Genomic DNA, 19,258 nt, shown 5'->3' with positions numbered 1-19,258 from the left:
CAGTTCCCTTCCCTCAAGTCTGCATCACAGTGGGCACTCCTCAGGGCTCTTTCTGTGAGTGGTTGGTGGCGTTGGTGAAGGAAGATCCTGCAGAAGGCTGGGGTCTCCCCAATTTCTGTGACCTCCATTGGTTTTACACTGTTCCTTCAGCAAGCCACATCGGGCTTTTATCAATTTGCTTTTTATTCTAGCTGAACTCCTCTTGTCAGTGGCCACTTACAGTCTACCGTAGGTGAGCACAAGGTTGTCTCCTCTCTCCTTGCAGGCCCTTTCTCTCCGAAGATTTTGAGCCAGTTGGTTGTTCTCTGATGGCTTTCAAGAAAGACATGAATTTGAAATTAGTACAGCTCTTTTTTATTGTAAGGGCAGGCAGCTCTGTTCCTTCTAGCTTTCTTATTCCAGGATGGAAGACAGAAGTTTGGTTACCCTTAAAATTTTAACATGCACATTTAACTAAGTCAAAGCTTAATTATTACTCCTATCCTCCCAAATAAGACAGAGATTTTAGAATGGCTTACTTTTTAACCCTTATCCCCTCTTCCATGTTAGTTATTTATGCTTTGGCTTTGCCTTGTTGAAACCACCTTAAGTTTGTAAAATAGTGAATATTTACTCATCAACATGTTTTCAATTTTCTTTGCTCACCATTCTTTATTCACCCCATTTCTTCCTTTTGGGTTTAGTTTTCTTCTTTATAAAGAATGCTCTTAAGTAGTTCTTTCACTAAAGGCCTATTAGTAGTAAACATGGTCTTGGTGTTTCTGAAAGTGTCTTTACTTCACTTTTTCTCTTGAATGATTGTTGAGCTGGGTACAGAATTTATGTTGACAACTGATAATGTTATTCTCTTGTCTTTTGACAAGTTTTGTTTGTTAATGAGAAGCCTTTAGTCAGTTCAGGTATAATTTCTTTGTAGGTAAGTAATTATCTTTTCTTTTGGGCTACCTTTAAGATTTTTTCCTTGTTTTTGACTTTTTGCAGTTTCTTTGCGATACCTCTAGATGTGGATTTGTTTTTAGTTATCCTGCTTTTTTTTTTTTTTTGTGGTACACGGGCCTCTCACTGTTGCGGATAGACTCTCAGAGTCTCCCTTTTGATTTTTAAATTTTTCTCTGCCCATTATCTTATTCCTAAGGTTCTCGTCCTAGAAAACCTTCCCTGAACCAGTTGTCCACTCCTCTCTTAGCTACCTAACCTCTCTTCCCCTTCTTCTGTAAACATCTGGGTGTGGTCTATACATACTCTATCCATTTCTCATCCACTTCTCACACTTCAGCTCGATCTCTGACTTCCCAGTCTCACATTACTTAAACTGTTTTTGCTGAGATCTCCCGTAACGTCTTGTTTGTTGCGTCTAGTGGATTCATTCAGTCCTAATTTTACTTGACATTTCTGTTGCACCTGACACTGTTAGTCACTGTCTCCTTGAAGCAGTGTGTTTCCTTTGCATCCTTGTTCTCCATGTCTTTCTCTTATACTTTTTTCTCTGCATTCTCTGTGGGCTTGTCTCAATCCACTTACTCCTTACACACTACTGTTACCTGGGCTTGACTTCTTGGCCAAGTATTATCCTAGGTCATTGTCTCAATTACACCCACAGTTTCAGTTCTACTTACATGCAGATGTATTTCTAAATTTCTAAATTCTTTCCTGTTTTTTCACTATATGCCTTCAGACTCATTCTTAATAACCTGCTGGAAAGCTACACCTGACTATTCTACAGGAACCTTATACTCAGGTTGTCTAATATGAAATTAAAAAAACAAAACAAAACTCTGTTAATGGTTCCACCATCCACCGAGGCTCCTAAGGTGGATAGTTGGGTCTTATCCAACTCAGATATATTATCTACAGTTGCTAGTATGATATAAAACGTGATTTTGATTATGAAAGTGATCTGCTTGAAAGCCTGCAGTGGTGCTCTGTTGCTGACAAGAGAAGGAGAAAGTTAGGAGAAAGTCTGATCTCCTTTTATCTGGCTCATCAGGCTCTCCTTGGTGTGTTCTCTGCCTGCCTACCTCTCCAGCCGCACGTCTTTTTCTTGTTTGCCTCAAACACTGCGCTCTCCAGCATGTAGAGTTCTCCATAAAATTGTTTCAAAGTTGGTATCTTTGCTTGTGCTGTCTCCTTTGTGTGGAACGCAGTGTCTACTGCAGACTGTGTGGGTTGCTAGCTCTCGGGTTGGTGGGACTCCCTATTCCTCATGGAAGCTGCAGTTAATTGACATCTTTCCCTACTTCTCTGGCCTCAGTGTTACTGAGGAGTATTCCTTGTCTGAACTATCATTTTGGAGAGCCAGGACTGGGTAAATGCTGGCATCAGTCCTACTGAAAGAAGGTGGGGAGTGGGCACAGGTAGAGGTGTTTCACAGCTCTTCAGTTATGTGGTTTACTATTAAGCCATTTCTTTTCTTAGTCCCGATCTCAACCTGCTTCATAGCTCCTTGGAATTCCTCAGAGATCTGTCTGCTGTGAGCCCTCCTATATTCTCAGGGCTGCTCTGGGTTTATTTTTATATTTCTTTTGCCTATTTCAGGGGGTTTTAGTGTGGGAGGAAAGGTAAACGCATGTGTCTGGTTAGCCATTTTAAAGCAGAACTACAGTGCCTTATACTACATGTGGTTTCTCATTTTTCTCTGTTGTAGACATCATGGCAAAGAATGTCCTTTTTTTTAAATTTTCGTTTTAATTTTTGGCCACACCACGTGGCTTGTGATCTTAGTTCCCCGACCAGGGATTGAACCTGCTCCCTCCGCAGTGAAAGCGCAGCGTCCTAATCACTGGACCGCCAGGGAATTCCCGAATTTTTTTTTTTTTTTTTTTTTTTTTTTTTTTAGTGGTACGCGGGCCTCTCACCGTTGCGGCCCCTCCCGTTGCGGAGCACAGGCTCCAGACGCGCAGGCCCAGCGGCCATGGCTCAGGGGCCCAGCCATTCCCGCAGCACGTGGGATCCTCCCGGAGCGGGGCACGAACCCGCCTCCCCTGCATCGGCAGGCGGACTCTCAACCACTGCGCCACCAGGGAAGCCCTCGAATGTTTTTTAAAGTGAATCCTTGTGTATATCTTTGATCCTTTTCTTAGGACACTAGTCTTTTCTTAGGACACTAGTTTTTTTTTTTTTTTTTTGTAAAATATTTATTTATTTAGGCTGTGCGGGATATTTGTTGCGGTGTGCGGACTTGTTAGTTGCGGCATGCATGTGGGATCTAGTTCCCCAACCAGGGATCGAACCCAGTCCCCCTGCATTGGGAGTGCGGAGTCTTACCCACTGGCCCACTAGGGAAGTCCCTGGAACACTAGTCTTATATCCCCCCTTGAGGATCACCAGGGATGATTGATAGGTGACACTGATGGGAGTGTGCCATACCTGTGAAGGGTGTAGAGGGAACACTGCTGATTCACCTGAAGGAAAGGTTGCAAGTTAAAAATGTTTATTATTTTGGCCATTCTGGTCTGCAATATTGTTTTTTGTTGGATTTAAAAAATTACTTGTAAGATTAAATATTTACAAAATTTATTGGTCATTTGTATTTTTCTGTGTACATTTTCTTTTCAGGTTAATAAAGTTTTTTTTTTAAATACTCTTGTAGTGTTCACTCGATTCTTTCCCTTTAACATGAAATGAGCAAATGCTGCCAAATGTAAGGTCCATTGCTCATTTTCTTTTTTTTTAGTTTGAATTTGTTATGATCTGATTCTTGGAAAATGAAAATCCACTCCTGGTTTGGTGGTTTAATACCTCACAAGGTGGCTGTGAAAATTAAATGAAATAACATAGATGAGGTGCCCAACACAGTAGTTGGTGTGTAATAGGCAGCAGTAAATATTAGTTCCTTTTGTGCATTCTTTCTCCTTTGCCAGATTATTAAAATAACTGCAGTACAACATACCTGAGAGGGAAAGAAAAAAATAATCACATGTATTTACTGAACTCTTCTTAAATGAAGGGCAGTATGCCAAATACCTTGAGGGATACAGAGTTGTTTAAGGCAGCTTCCTGTCCAGGGATAAACATTAGCTTACTATACATATCTTTAACTTTCTAGGCTTTTTTTTTTTTTTTTTTTTTTTTGCGGTACGCAGGCCTCTCACTGCTGTGGCCCCTCTCGTTGCGGAGCACAGGCTCCTGGCGCGCAGGCCCAGCGGCCATGGCCCACGAGCCCAGCCGCTCCGGGGCACGAACCCGCATCCCCTGCCTCGGCAGGAGGACTCCCAACCACTGCACCACCAGGGAAACCCTTTTTTTTGTTTTTAAACCATGGTCTTCCAAAAACCTTTTGGTCTTTAAACTGTGTTATTTTATTTGAGCACAGAACACTTGAAAGGTTGGTGTGCCACATTTAGTCCATTACATTTCTGGGAGAATAGTTATTAGCTCCATTTTATACGTGGGGGCCCTGAAGGGTGTTCTGCCCAGCTTCTGGCTGGTGTAAAAATAGGATATGTTGGGATGTAGAAGAATGCTAACGACTGTATTTCCAGCCTCAGTAAGTGCTGAATAAATATTTGTTGAATGAATGAATCGTCTTTTATTAAATGATATGTTAAGCCCACTCCTAAATCGCATCTCTGCTTCTTACTGTTTTACTTTTCCCCTTTTATATTTTATGCTGTGAAAGTGGTTAAATAAGCTTTAAAATTCAATGGTTGGTACGCAAGACATTGCAAGTTGGAAGACAAATGCTACTCTGTTTTAGTCATAATGAAAAAAGGCTCAAGAGGAGATTCTGTGCTGATCTGATTTTTTTTTTTTCCAATTTAATTTTTTGTCCTGGTGCTGATTCTTTGCAAGACCACCTTTCTGGTTCCTGTAACAGCTCCAAGGGGCTTCCCAAGGTTTGGGGCTAGGGTAAATGGTCCAATTCGTTGTACTCTAAGGATGACTCTGCTGTTAACAGTCAGGTTTTTCATATAATCTCTAGTAAAGAAGGAAAAATTAGCAATTATAGTTAGGCTCTGGAGATTTGAGGGGGACACTTTTTAATGGATGAACTAGCAAATATACAAACTTTAATGGAATAAGTGATTAACATCTCAGAGTTTGCTATGTATTTAGCTTTCTGTAGTTGGTTGGCTTGGATAGTGAAATAAGGGTTCTTAGTAAAAATGATAAGACCCTGGAAAGGATTGGTGGTGGGACATCCATGGACTTACTGCAAAGTAGTGTTAACACACGCGTCTTCTTCACTCTGCACATGGAACACTCCATTTATTTATTTGACATCTTTATTGGAGTATAATTGCTTTACAATGTTGTGTTAGTTTCTGCTGTATAACAAAGTGAATCAGCTATATGTATACATGTATGCCCATATCCCCTCCCTCTTGCATCTCCCTCCCACCCTCCCTATCCCACCCCTCTAGGGGATCACAAAGCACTGAGCTGATCTCCCTGTGCTATGCAGCTGCTTCCCACTAGCTATCTATTTTACGTTTGGTAGTGCATATATGTCCATGCCACTCTCTCACTTCGTCCCAGCTTACCCTTCCCCCTCCCCGTGTCCTCAAGTCCATTCTCTGCGTCTGCATCTTTATTCGTGTCCTGCCCCTAGGTTCATCAGAACCTTTTTTTTTTTTTTTTAGATTCCATATATATGTGTTAGCACATGGTATTTGTTTTTCTCTTTCTGACTTACTTCACTCTGTATGACAGACTCTAGGTCCATCCACCTCACTACAAATAACTCAATTTCGTTTCGTTTTATGGCTGAGTAATAAATACTCCATTGTATATATGTGCCACATCTTCTTTATCCCTTCACCTATCGATGGACACTTAGGTTGCTTCCATGTCCTGGCTATTGTAAACAGTGCTGCAGTGAACGTTGTGGTACATGACTCTTTTTGAATTATGGTTTTCTCAGTGTATATGCCCAGTAGTGGGATTGCTGGGTCATGTGGTAGTTCTATTTTTAGTTTTTTAAGGAACCTCCATACTGTTCTCCATAGTGGCTGTATCAATTTACATTCCCATCAACAGTGCAGGAGGGTTCCCTTTTCTCCACACCCTCTCCAGCATTTATTGTTTTTCGATTTGAACACTCCATTTAGTCTTAAGCTTGCTAAATTCATTTATTTTTACAAATTTTATGGATAGACCTGTTCATCGCATTTTTGGTTTTCCCACTCCATTTTTCTACTTAGGATGCATTCAGTGAGGCTTACAGACAACTATTGTCTTGTAAAATAATGTCATAGGTAAAAATATGCCTTTGGGGGTTGGAAAAATCCTTGGTTTGATTCTGGCCTTGATACTTCCTAGCTGTGTGACCAAGGACAAGGTACTAATGACTTTGGAACTGTTTTCTTTTAAAAGTATTAGGATTAAATGTGATAACGTATATAAAAATACTTAGCATCGCGCCAATGTATGGATGTGCTCCAAAAGCATGGTTTTAAGCCCTGTGGCTTAGGATGTAGCATAATGGCTAAGTATGGGGATTCTGGAGCTTGACTGCCTGGGTTTGATCCAGTTCTGCCATTTACTGGTTCTTAGTCTCCTTATTGGTAAAATGAAGTTTCTGGTAGTAAAGGACCATAAAGGGTTCTTGTGAGGATGAAACAAATTAATGTAAATAAAGCTGCTAGCAGATCAGTGCTTAGCACAAAAGTGCTGTTTATTTTAACTGTTGTTATTATTTTATCACATTTGAAAACCCGGTAGGCCACCAGATTTTATTTGAAATATTTTGTTCTACTGGAATTTTTTGCTCCTCTTTGTGATTTCAAACTCTATGAGAGCAGGGCCCGGTCTGTTTTGTTCACTACTGTATTGCTAACATCTGGTATAGTGACTGGCATAGAGCAGCGGTCCACAACCTTTTTGGCACCAGGGACCAGTTTCGTGGAAGACAGTTTTTCCATGGGCGGGGTGGGGGGATGGTTCAGGCGGTAATGTGAGCGATGGGGGGGATGGTTCAGATGCGGGGGATGGTTGAGGTGGTAATGTGTAATGCAAGCGATGGGGGGCGGCTTCGCTCGCTTGCCCGCCAGGCACCTCCTGCTGTGCGGCCCAGTTCCTAACAGGCCGTGGACCAGGGGCTTGGGGACCCCTGGCATAGAGTACTTATTCAGTAAACATTTGTGGAATGAATGAATAAATGGATGATGAATGTTCCATTTTCCTTGACTTGTGTTTGCCAATGTTCTAACTCAAGTAGTTTTTTCATTAAGTCCCTGTTTAAAAAAAAAAATGTGTAATAAGACTTGTATAAGTTCCCAGTGTTTACAGATTGAAATCCAAGTTTCTTAGCTTTGCATTAAAAAACCTATGGAATCTAACTGTACCCAGGTTTCTTCTCTTTTAGAATGTGGAGTTTTGACCAGATATCTTTTTCTATCGCATTTCAAGTGTATGAATCTCTGGGATGTGAATTAATTCACTGCATTGTTGCGATACCCAGTCACTGAAGTGGTAAACATAAGAGCACTTTGCAAGTTATACAATATTACTATCATCATTCATAGTAATCCTCAAGTGTTTTTAGTCCAGTTTTGCTGGAATATGCCCACCCCTCTTGCTCAGTTAACTGTAACCCCACCCATTTTTCTAGACCTAGTTCAAATCCTCTTTCTTGTGTGAAACACAACCTCCCCACTCTAAAACAAGCGCTCTTTTCTTTGGACATTTATAGCCACTGTGATCAGTATAGTTCATTTGGTAATCATGCATCTGAATCAGTTGATCTTGCCCTGTTGTCTTGATGTATTAACTAGGATCTTGAAATGTTTAACTCTTAATGAAACCAGTAAGTTTATTGAACACCTATATTACCCTTATGTCCGGGCACAGAGTTTTCATGTATTAATTTGGGTTTTCACAATTGAATTGTAAGATGCTGTTAAAACATAAACTGAGGCATGTTAAAATTTTTGAGAGAAAAAATCAATTTGAACTGGACAGTGCCAAGCAGGGAGTGTTAGGAGTCCTTGGCTGACAGAAGCCAGGGAAAAGTTTTATACAGAGAAGGTGTGGTGGCAAAGAAAGGAAATTATTTGATTGCCTATAGCTTAAAGCCTAGTTGGCTGTTTGTGATTGGCTGTCCCTAGGTTTCGATTTCATAAACTTGAGGCATTTACAGGCTTAGGTTTTGACTACAGAGGCCACCAAGGCATTAGAGCCATCTCAGTCTAATAGCCTCCTTGTTTCATTAATTTAACACTACTTTAAGAACGAAGACTATGATATGTACTTCCTGGTTTCATGAATGATTCCTTTATTTTTTAAATTTTTATCTATTTATTTATTTGGCTGCACTGGGTCTTAGTTGTGGCGTGCAGGATCTTTTTGTTGTGGCGGGTGGGCTCTTAGTTGTGGTGCGTGGGCTTCTCTCTAGTTGCGATGCTCAGGTTTCTCTCTAGTTGTGGCATGTGGGTTTTCTCTTCTCTGGTTTTGGCGCGTGGGCTCCAGGGCACGTGGGCTCTGTAGTTGTGGCACGTGGGCTCCAGAGTGCGTGGGCTCTGTAGTTTGTGCCACGCGGGCTCTCTAGTTGAGGCGTGCGAGCTCAGTAGTTGTGGCATGCTGTGGCACGTGGGCTTAGTTGCCCCACGGCATGTGGGATCTTAGTTCCCAGACCAGGGATCAAACCCACGTCCCCTGCATTGGAAGGCGGATTCTTTACCACTGGACCACCAGGGAAGTCCCTGAATGATTCCTTTATACATAACAAAACGTGGCATTGGGTGATTACATAGTTGATGTTTCATTAATGTTAAAATTGAGTTGCAAATATCATTCTCCTTTTCAGAACCAGTCTAGCATTTGTGATAGTTGGATTTTTGTTAATATTGCTTCATATTTATATTTTCCTCTTTGTTTTCAAATACATTGACTTATTTCTTACTTATTTCTCCTCCACCAAGGTAGAAATGTTATCTTTCCTTAAATTGTTTACCTTGAATTTTCACGGATCCTTTTGGACAACTACCATTTCTCTCATATGTTATCTTTGTAAGATTTATCTCTGCAGTAATTTACTGAGGTCATTTAGTTTTACTTTCTGAACATCAAGATCAAAAGAAAAAATGTTAATAGAATTTTCATTATCCATAACGAATTTGGTTTTTAAAAGTGGTTTGAGGTTCAAACCAATAGCAGTCTAGCACCAGTTGAGGCTATTTTGAAGAGGCAGTTAATACTCCTGGGGTTTTCTGAAAGAGGTGGCCTTTGTACAGAGACTTTAGTAAGTGTTGGCAAGGTGTTTCTGGTGGGAACCCCCTTATTTGGTGGATTGAAGTCAATTATTGGAAAGTTAATTTTTAAAATTATTGAAGTTCTGAGTGATAAGAATGCACATACAACAGAAATATTTTGCCATAAAGCATGTTTCCTTGCCAGTATTTTGATGTAGGGCCAAGGCTTTATTTTGAGTATGGATCAGCTGACTGAAGTTCTGTGTCATCTCTCTTGTAGGAATCCGTCCTGTCTGTGCAGTAGGTCCAGTTTTGATTTCTTGAAAGTGGAGCAATAATTTAGACAATTTATGAAACCATTTAGTGCAGGATTATAGATTTTAGCAGATATTTTCCTCCTTTTAATATTATCTAACTCAGATCTAATTTGACAGCCACATTTTTAAAGTGACATCATTTTTATTGAATCTTGCCGTAGCATCCAACCTAATTTTCACAGAACTATAACCTTCTTTTAATTGGCTTATATACTGTTTAGTTGAAAACCATATCATGGTTACCACAAGAGGAGTGGACAAATATCAGTAGTTTTGGGGAAGAAATGCAAGTGACTTCTGGATGCCAGGCATGCAGCTCAATTTAAGTGAGCAGAAGTGTGAAGCTGAACTAAAACAGTTACCTATTAGCCAGAAACATTTTGTACTGTAGGCATCAGCTGGTCTGTTTTACAAAGGTAATGAGGAGTTGGTAACTGTTAGGTCTGTTAAGTGACATGCTGGAGGCCAACAGAGCTTGAGTGCACACAGCAAATGAACTTTTGTAGTACCTTTCATACTTTTCAGAAAGACCATTTTCCATCAATAACATGCTTTTTTTTTTTTTTTTTTTACAATATAACAGAGATAACTGAATTACTCAAGAGTGCTTGGAGAAAATCACTCTGTTCAAATAAGATTGCCGTGAAGCCTCTTCCCCAAGTAGTTTCCCCCTTTTCCCAGACATAGGTAGTTTCTACCTCTTCTGGGCCTGTAAAACACCTCACATATACCTTTTTTTTTTTTTCACGGTACGCGGGCCTCTCACTGTCATGGCCTCTCCCGTTGCGGAGCACAGGCTCCGGACGCGCAGGCTCAGCGGCCATGGCTCACGGGCCCAGCCGCTTCGCGGCATGTGGGATCTTCCCGGACCGGGGCACGAACCCATGCCCCCTGCATCAGGCAGGCGGACTCTCAACCACTGCACCACCAGGGAAGCCCTCACATACACGTTTTTGCATTTCTCACATGTGGTTAATTCACCTACCTGTTCTCTTCTATAGGCTCTTCCTGTAAGGAGCTTCTGTACAGCATGTCTGATCCATAGTTGGTGCCCAACAAATTGAATAAAAGAGAAGTTGTGGCCATTTAAACAGATGATACAACCCAATCTCCCTGAGATGTGGTTTTCACTGATGTGCCATAGAAAGTAAGCCATCATTATCTATAAATAAAGTCCGGAAAAGATTTTAGTATAGTTATATTCGGTTGAGTGTATTATATTCTATATGTCCAAGATACTCTGTTATGTCCACAAAGGTACTGAGTTTAAGAATACATGGTTCTTGCTGGAGAGGATGTGGAGAAAAGGGAACCCTCCTGCGCTGTTGGGGGGAATGTAAGTTGGTGCAGCCACTGTGGAGAACTGCATGGAGGTTCTTTAAAAAACTAAAAATAGAATTACCATATGATTCAGCAATCCTACTTCTGGGCATATATCTGGACAAAACCATAACTCAAAAAGATACATGCACACCTATGTTCATAGCAGCGCTATTTACAATAGCCAAGACATGGAAACAACCGAATGCCCATCAACAGATGAATGGATAAAGAAGATGTGGTGTGTGTATATATATATATATATATATACACATACACATACACAATGGAATACTACTCAGCCGTAAAAAAGAATGAAATAATGCCATTTGCAGCAACATGGATGGACCTAGAGATTATCATACTAAGTGAAGTAAGTCAGAGAGACAAATACTATATGATATCACTTATATGTGGAATCTAAAATATGACACAAATGAACCTATCTATGAAACAGAAACAGACTCACAGACATAGAGAACAAACTTGTGGGTGCCATGGGGGCGGGATGGATTGGGAGTTTGGCATTAGCAAATGCAAACTGTTATATATATGTATAGCCGAATCACTTTGTTGTACACCAGAAACTAACACAACATTGGGAATCAACTATACTTCAATTAAAAAATAATAATACATGGTTCTTGTCTGTGCACGTGTATCCTAATAGCACAATGGTAATTTATGGAGAGGCAAAATTAATTGGAGCCTGGAGGAATCTGAGCGGTTTGAGAGTAGATAGAACCTGAACTGGGCTTTGGATGGTAACAACAGTTAGGGCTTTTTGGCACGTATTTACTACTTAATGGCATTTGATAGTCTGGATCTCCTTCAAACTGTCTTCCCTTCTTCTCTCACACACTCCCAGTCTTCCTATTCCCATTTTTAGTCTCCTCCCTCTTCAGTATCTGTGTTTTCTTTAACATTCTACCTTTGGCCACCTTCCTCTTTCTGTCCTTGTGGTAATGCTTTATTGTTTTAACCCTAACCCTGCGCTTCTGGAAATATGCTTTTCTCTCTTCTGCACATCCACAACACTTCATAAGTGTCCCTTTTACAGCATTTCTCTCTCTCTCTCTCTTTTTTTTTCCACTATAGTTGTATACATACATTCCCTCTACTGGACTGTAGCTTCTGAGAGCAATTTGCATCTTTGCAGTTCTTAAAGTATCTAGTATATAGTTTGGTGAGTAGTAAGTGCCACATATCTTTCTTTTAAACTTCTTTCCCCAAACTCAGCCCCTCTTCCAGACTTTCCTTTTTCTGTTCATAGTACTAGAGTTCTTCCTTTAATTCCACATTCTGGTTAGCAAGTTCTGCTGCTTCTGTCCTCAAAGTGTTATTCATAGCCACACCATTCTTTCCACTCTCATGCCAATTAAAAAAACAAATATTGAGGGTGTATTACATTCTAAGCACTGTGTAGGTGCTGGAAATACAAATATTACAGATCCAATCCCTTGTTGTTTAGAATACTGGTGGGGCAGAGAGAGACACAGTCTGGTACTATCAAGACTATATATGTCAAACCCTTCTCTGTGCTGGGTGCTACTGTAACACAGACCTATTACAGTCCTTTTCCATAGGCTGCTTGCTCACCCCCCAAGGGGAAGAGGCCTAGAAAGTACAGCTACTGGATTTCCTCCCAGGCTTTAGCCTTCTTTTTTCTTCTTCCTCCTTCCTTTTTAAGATTTCACGTATAAGTGATAGCATACAGTGTTTATTTCACTTAGCATAATGCCCTTCAGTTTCATCCAAGTTGTTGCAAATAACAGGATTTTCTTCCTTCTTCCTCCTTCATCTCCCTTCTTTCTCCTTCACCCTCCTCTTCCTTTTGGTTCCTGCCTTTGTAACTTGACTGTGTTGAGTGCTGTGTTCCTGTTGCCTTTTGCCATGGGAACTTGTGTTCTTTGCATGTCATTGTTATCATTAGCTACTGTTTGAGGGCTTACAGTGTGAAGTGTGTAGTAGAATGAAAAACAAGACCCATTTGAAATGCTACTAGTTAAATTCAGCAAGTTTCAAACTGAGTTCTTTTTTTGTTTGTTTGTTTTTATTAGTTATCAGTTTCATACAGATTAGTGTATATATGTGAATCCCAATCTCCCAATTCATCCCAGCATGACCCCTGCCCCTCCCCGCCTGCTTTCCCCGCCTTGGTGTCCATACGTTTTTCTCTACATCTGTGTCTCTATTTCTGCCTTGCAAACCAGTTCATCTGTACCATTTTTCTAGATTCCACATATATGCATTAATATACAATATTTATCAAACTGAGTTCTTGGTACCTGCAAAGTTCTATTCTAGGCATCTCCATATCCAAAGGCCAATAAGTCTCCCATAATCCTAGTCTAATTGATATGGAGACGCATATAATGATACAAAACCAAATATATTGTCACTAGAATTACAAATAAAGGGCTGTGGGGCTTCTGTATCACAGCATATCACATCCTCTTTGGGTTGCAGAGAGGGGAAGACACTCATATATGACTTCAGGTAGAGGGGTTGCTGTATGAAGTCAATCAATGAAAGAATGTCAGCTGTGGTGGTTGTGTATGCCGGGGAAGGGAATTGCTTGATGGAGTCATGGAGCAGGAAAGTATCAATATAATCTATACCACGTGGTTCTCAGAGTGTGGTCCCAGACCATCAGCATCAGCATCACCTGGAAACCTGTTAGAAATGCAAATTATTGGGCGCCACTCCAGACCTACTGAACCAGAAACTCTGGGAGTTGATCCCAGAAATCTGGGGTTTAACAAGCCCTCCAGGTGGTTGTGATGTGCTGAAGTTTGAGAACCACTGGTCTACACTTGCTTGGTCAGAGAAAAGTCAGTTGCCCTTCGCTTGAAGAGTAGGGTTTAAGAAAAGCAGTGATGAGAACAAAAAGACAGGATTACAATAGAGACCTTGAATACTAGAGTAGGAGTATGTAGGGGCCCCCCAGGGAACCATTTCAGTTAAGGGAGGGACCTTCAGGGGGCTTACTTTAGGAAGAGTGAGCTGACAGACTTTTATACGGTGAATTAAAACTAAAAGGTAATTGGAAGTGGTGAAGTAAATTAGGGGAGGAGTAGCCTTGGGAAATGAAAGGAAACCACTGCCAAGGAGCAATGTGGCTGGATAAGCCTTGACAGCCACCTGGGTAAGTGTCCGGACAAAGGTAGCTGCCTCAGAATAAGCTGAGGCTTTGAACCTGGTGTTGGGAGAGCATGGTGGTGCCTTCTGACACAGTGTGGGCAGAGGGTAGAGATGCCACATGGTATGGGAAGTGGGATATGGGGGAAGGTAATTTTTTTCTAAAAATAAGAATAGCTTCTTCCCCAGAATGATACAGGCTCAGTGTAAGAAACTCCATAAGGGAAGGTGAGGGCGAAAGCAAAATCATTTCCAATCTCACCTTCCAGTGAAAAGCAATACATTTTTCTATTTAAATATCTGAGTATCCATTTGCTTATTTAATTAAACTCAGTGTTTTATACATAGAATTATACAATCCTAAAAACAGAATTCCTAAGGTAAATTGATCTTGAACACCTGTCAGTGTTACACACATGAGTGTACCCAGGTCAGTGTGTGTTTGGAAATTGATGAATTTTATATTTGAGAAACAAATGTTTATATAAGCAGCTGATTGTTAAAGAGTGCAGTTTCATTTCACATGGTCATCAAAAGTCCTGTCCATATCATTTATTACAGAAGAAATCTGGCGCAGAACAGTCTCAGATGTCTGGTATGCCAACATTAGTCTAGGGAGAAGAACCCCAGCTAACTGTGTGTGTGTGTATTTTTCTTTTTGTAATATGCCACAATTTTTATTGCAACCTGGCCATTTTTGTGAGGGTGGGGAGTTTGATCTCAAAAACAGTGTTCCATTTAAGGCTCTTTTATACAGAAATTGCCATCATGACTGATATTCAAAATATCCTTAGTGTTGGAAGACTTACATGGTAAACATAAAACTCCTACACTTATTCAGTAGTGTACACTCAATGGAAAACAAAAAGGCATTAATAACAGCTATTTCTTTTAAGAAGATGTGCAGTGGTTAAGGATCCGCCTGCCAGTGCAGGGGACACAGGTTCGAGCCCTGGTCCGGGAAGATCCCACATGCCACGGAGCAACTAAGCCCGTGCGCCACAACTACTGAGCCAGCTCTCTAGAGCCTGTGAGCCGCAACTACCGAAGCCCGCGTGCCACAACTACTGAAGCCCGCGTACCTAGAGCCCGTGCTCGCCAACAAGAGAAGCCACCGCAATGAGAAGCCCGTGCACCGCAAGAAAGAGTAGCCCCCGCTCACCGCAAGTAGAGAAAGCCCGCATGCAACAACGAAGACCCAACGCCGCCAAAAATAAATAAATAAAATAAATTTATAAAAAAAAAAAAAGAAGAAGATACACAGGTATGAGAATGAACACTGAGGTACTAGGATAAGCTGATGACACAGTTAATACAACTTAATTGGCATTCCTTTTGGGGTAGGGGATTAAACTCTAAAAAAGAATGCTTTCAATGCATAGTATTATATCCATGCTGCCATGTCACAAAAAATAGGCTTGCCAAGGCAGGTGAGGTGTACGAATGCTCAAGCCTCACAGAACTTCAGTCAAGTGCAACTATAAATAATACTGAATAAAGTTTACCATCTCACCAGTGGATAATACTTTCAAGGCATTCAGTTAGCTTAACCCTTTGTAGTGTTCTAAGCTATTCACATTGACAATCACATTCATTGTAGTGCTTGCTGCAAGGGAGGCATAACCAGTTGTTTTGGCTAAAATATGGGAAGGCATTCCTTGGGTTCTACATAAAAGTAGCAGTATTAAACAGTCTAATGGCAATCTCTTGATAGTCTGCTTACATGAATGATATTTCCTTCATTCATTGTGTTGGAAGGACCCAGTGGGAAGAGGAAGGAAAGAAAACAAAACCTAATACTATTTCAATTGACTGAGCTGGAGAAATGGAAGCTCCCTTAAGATCCAGATGGCACTTGACTGTCATTTTATAAGTGTTTTCCTTCAAGTGAAACTACTACCTTGCCTTCCAATTTCTGTCCAAGTGTTGAACGGTCCCTTATATCATCCAAGCCATTTACTTGCTACTCATGTTTAATACCTGTAAATTTCTTTTTAATGGCATCTTTAGAGCTAGCATAAATCATCTTGCTTTTTAAAGGTGCACTTTCAGGAGCCCAAGATCTGCTTTGCTTCCTCTACAATTATTTGTCTTTTGTCATCGCTTAAACAGAAGAGAACTGCTTTCTTTGTTTTTTTGATCTCCTCTTGTGTAGAAGATTTCCTTACGCGGCTCGGCCTCCGGCGGTGTGGCACTGCGAGAAGGAGGGGTGGCCGCTCCCCAACTATATTTTAAGACGAAAAAGGTGAAACGTTGTGTCTTTTATTAGAATAACAAGGTTATTCTGGTGTCTTATAAGAACCAATTAATATTGGACATAAAATGGTCTCATACATAGGCCAATAGCAAGTTCCAGAATTCTCTTTTTAAATAGGCAGCTAGCTACCAGTGAATTTCTTAAGCGACAAGCAGAGATGTGGAATACAGTTTGCTCATTTCTTAGTTTTGTGAAAAAGGTTTTTTTATTGACAGAATATACCATATTCTATAGTATGATTTTTTTTTTTTACTTAAAATATTATGGCCACTTTTCTGTATCACTAAATATAGTTAAATAATTTTAGTAGTGGTATGATTTTCCATTTATATGATGTGATATCGTTTACTTTATCAGTCCTACATTGACTAATGTTAGGTGGTTTTTTGTTGTTGATTATTATGAATAGCACTGCAGTATACAACCTTTGCAGTATCCATCTTTGTCCATTTGTCTGATGGTCTCCTTAGCATAAATCTCTAGAAGTAGGATGGATTTTTTTTTTTTTATTTTTTTTTATTTTTTTAAACATCTTTATTGGGGTATAATTGCTTTACAATTGTGTGTTAGTTTCTGCTTTATAACAAAGTGAATCAGTTATACATATACATATGTTCCCATATGTCCTCCCTCTTGCGTCTCCCCCCCTCCCACTCTCCCTATCCCACCCCTCCAGGCTGTCACAAAGCACCGAGCTAATATCCCTGTGCCTTGCGGCTGCTTCCCCCTAGCTATCTACCTTACTACGTTTGTTAGTGTGTATATGTCCATGACTCTCTCTCGCCCTGTCAAAGCTCACCCTTCCCCCTCCCCATAATAGGATGGATTTTTGAATCAAATGGTACTCATACATTTAAAATGTTGATACCTATTGCCAGATTACTTTCCAGAAACCTTTATATTCCTACCTACTGTGAATGTGAGTTCACATTTTCCCCAGAAAGAGCACTAGATACTTGTCAGTTACTTTAATCATTACCAGCCTGATAGGTTAGAAGAGATTTCTCTCTTTTCTTTTTTACTTAATTGATGACTAATGAGATTGAACAGGCTTTCATCGATTTATTAAGACAGTTGTATTTCTTTTGTGAAAGGTCGGTTTATATCTGTTCTTTTTCTGTTTTCTCTTTGAGTGTTTATGTTATACTGATTTGTAAGATGCTACTACAGTTCTGGGACCAATTCCACTTCTGATCATCAACTAGGATTCTGCATCTAATTCCTGTGTGTGTGTGTGTCCCATACCACCACACAATCCTCCATGTCAGCTGGGTGTCCTACAATTCAACTCAATTTTGACACTCTCTGGAGATAGCATCAGATCCCACAAGTTAAGGGCTCAGTCCTAAAGGACTGCCCCCCTTTTCAGATGCCAATCACATGTCCAGGTGGTCACCTGGGCTTCTGACTGGCTGGCTGCAGATTGGAGGTTCTAATGACCCCCTCCTTGTGTTAGATTAATTTCTTAGAGCGGCTCACAGAAACATTTTACTTCCTATATTAGCAGTTTATTATAAAAGGATATAATTCAGGAACCCGCCAAATGGAAGAGATGCATAGGGCAAGGGAGAAGGGAGGGGACGTGGAGCTTCCATGCCCTCTCTGAGACTGCCACTCTGACCAAATCTCCACATATTCACCAACCCGGAAGCTTCCGAACCCTGTCCCTTTGAGTTTTTATGGGGTCTTCATTACGTAGTCATGATTGATTACATCATTGGCCATTGATGATTGAACTCATTCTCCAGCCCCTCTCCCCTCCCCAGAGGTAGGGTGGCAGCAGGACTGAAAGTTCCAACCCTCTGATCATGTGGTTGGCTCCACTGGCAAGCCACCTCCACCTTTAGGTTACCTAGGGGCTTTCTAAGTCACCTCATTACCATAACAAAAGACACCTTTGTTGATTTCATCCCTTAGGAAATTCCAAGAGTTTTAGGAGTGCTGTGCCAGAAACTGTGGAACAAAGACCAAGTATGTATTTCTTATTCTTGTCACAGTACCACACTAACATATTAAGGGTATTCAACTTTTGGGTCTTTTTTTATTATTATTTTGTATATTAAGAGGTGTACGTATTCATTGACTTTTTTCTTTTAATTTTTTTAATTAAAAAAATTGAGGTATAATTGATTTACAATATTATATTAGTTTCAGGTGTACAACATACAGTGATTCAAAAATTTTATAGGTTATATCCATTTATAGTTATTATAAAATATTGGCTCTATTCCCTGTGCTGTACAATATATCCTTGTTGCTTATTTTATACATAGTTGTTCATGCCTCTTAATTCCCTACCCCATCTTGCCCCTTCCCCTTCCTTCTTCCTACTGGTAACTTCTAATTTGTTCTCTATATCTGTGAGGCTGTTTCTTTTTTGTTATACTCACTAGTTTGTTTTATTTTTCTTTTAGATTCCACATATAAGTGATAACATATAGTATTTGTCTTGCTCTTATTTCAGTAAGCATAATACTCTCCAGGTCCATCTGTGTTGTTGCAAATGGTAAAATTTCCATCCACAAAACAAAAAGACAACCTACTGAATGGGAGAAAATATTTGCAAATGATATTACCAATAAGAGATTAATATCAACAATATATAAACAGCTCATATAACTCAATATCAAAGAAAACCCAAGCACTCTGATTAAAAAATGGGCAGAAGACCGGAATAGACATTTTTCCAAAGAAGACATAGAGATGGTGAAAAAGCACATGAAAAGATGCTTATCATCGCTAATCATCAGAGAAATGCAAATTGAAACCACAATGAGATATCACCTCACACCTGTCAGAATGGCTATCATCAAAAAGACCACAAATAACAAAAAAACTAAAACAAAAGTAACAAAAAACCTAAAAATAGAACTACCATATGATCCGGCAATTCCACTCCTGGGTTTAAGTCCAAAGAAAATGAAAACACTAATTCAAAAAGATACATGTACCTCAATGTTCATAACAGCATTATTTACAGTAGCCAAGATGGAAGCAACCTAAGTGTCCATTAACAGATGAATGGATAAAGATGTGATACACACACACACACACACACACACACAGGAATATTACTCAGCCATAAAAAAGAA

At 40.1% G+C, this 19,258-nt stretch overlaps 1 pseudogene; it reads right to left on the bottom strand.

Moving 5' to 3' along the window:
- Nucleotides 1-15,609: 15,609 nt before the first annotated feature.
- LOC111170383 (cofilin-2 pseudogene) lies at nucleotides 15,610-16,616 on the bottom strand (annotated as a pseudogene).
- Between the last annotated feature and the right edge of the window lie 2,642 nt (nucleotides 16,617-19,258).

The sequence above is a fragment of the Delphinapterus leucas genome, chromosome X, assembly GCF_059928025.1.
Source record: "Delphinapterus leucas isolate spDelLeu-1000000601 "Yukka" chromosome X, BTC_Dleu_Yukka2, whole genome shotgun sequence".
Classification (NCBI taxonomy): domain Eukaryota; kingdom Metazoa; phylum Chordata; class Mammalia; order Artiodactyla; family Monodontidae; genus Delphinapterus; species Delphinapterus leucas.
This window is presented reverse-complemented; position numbering and strand designations above follow the sequence as displayed.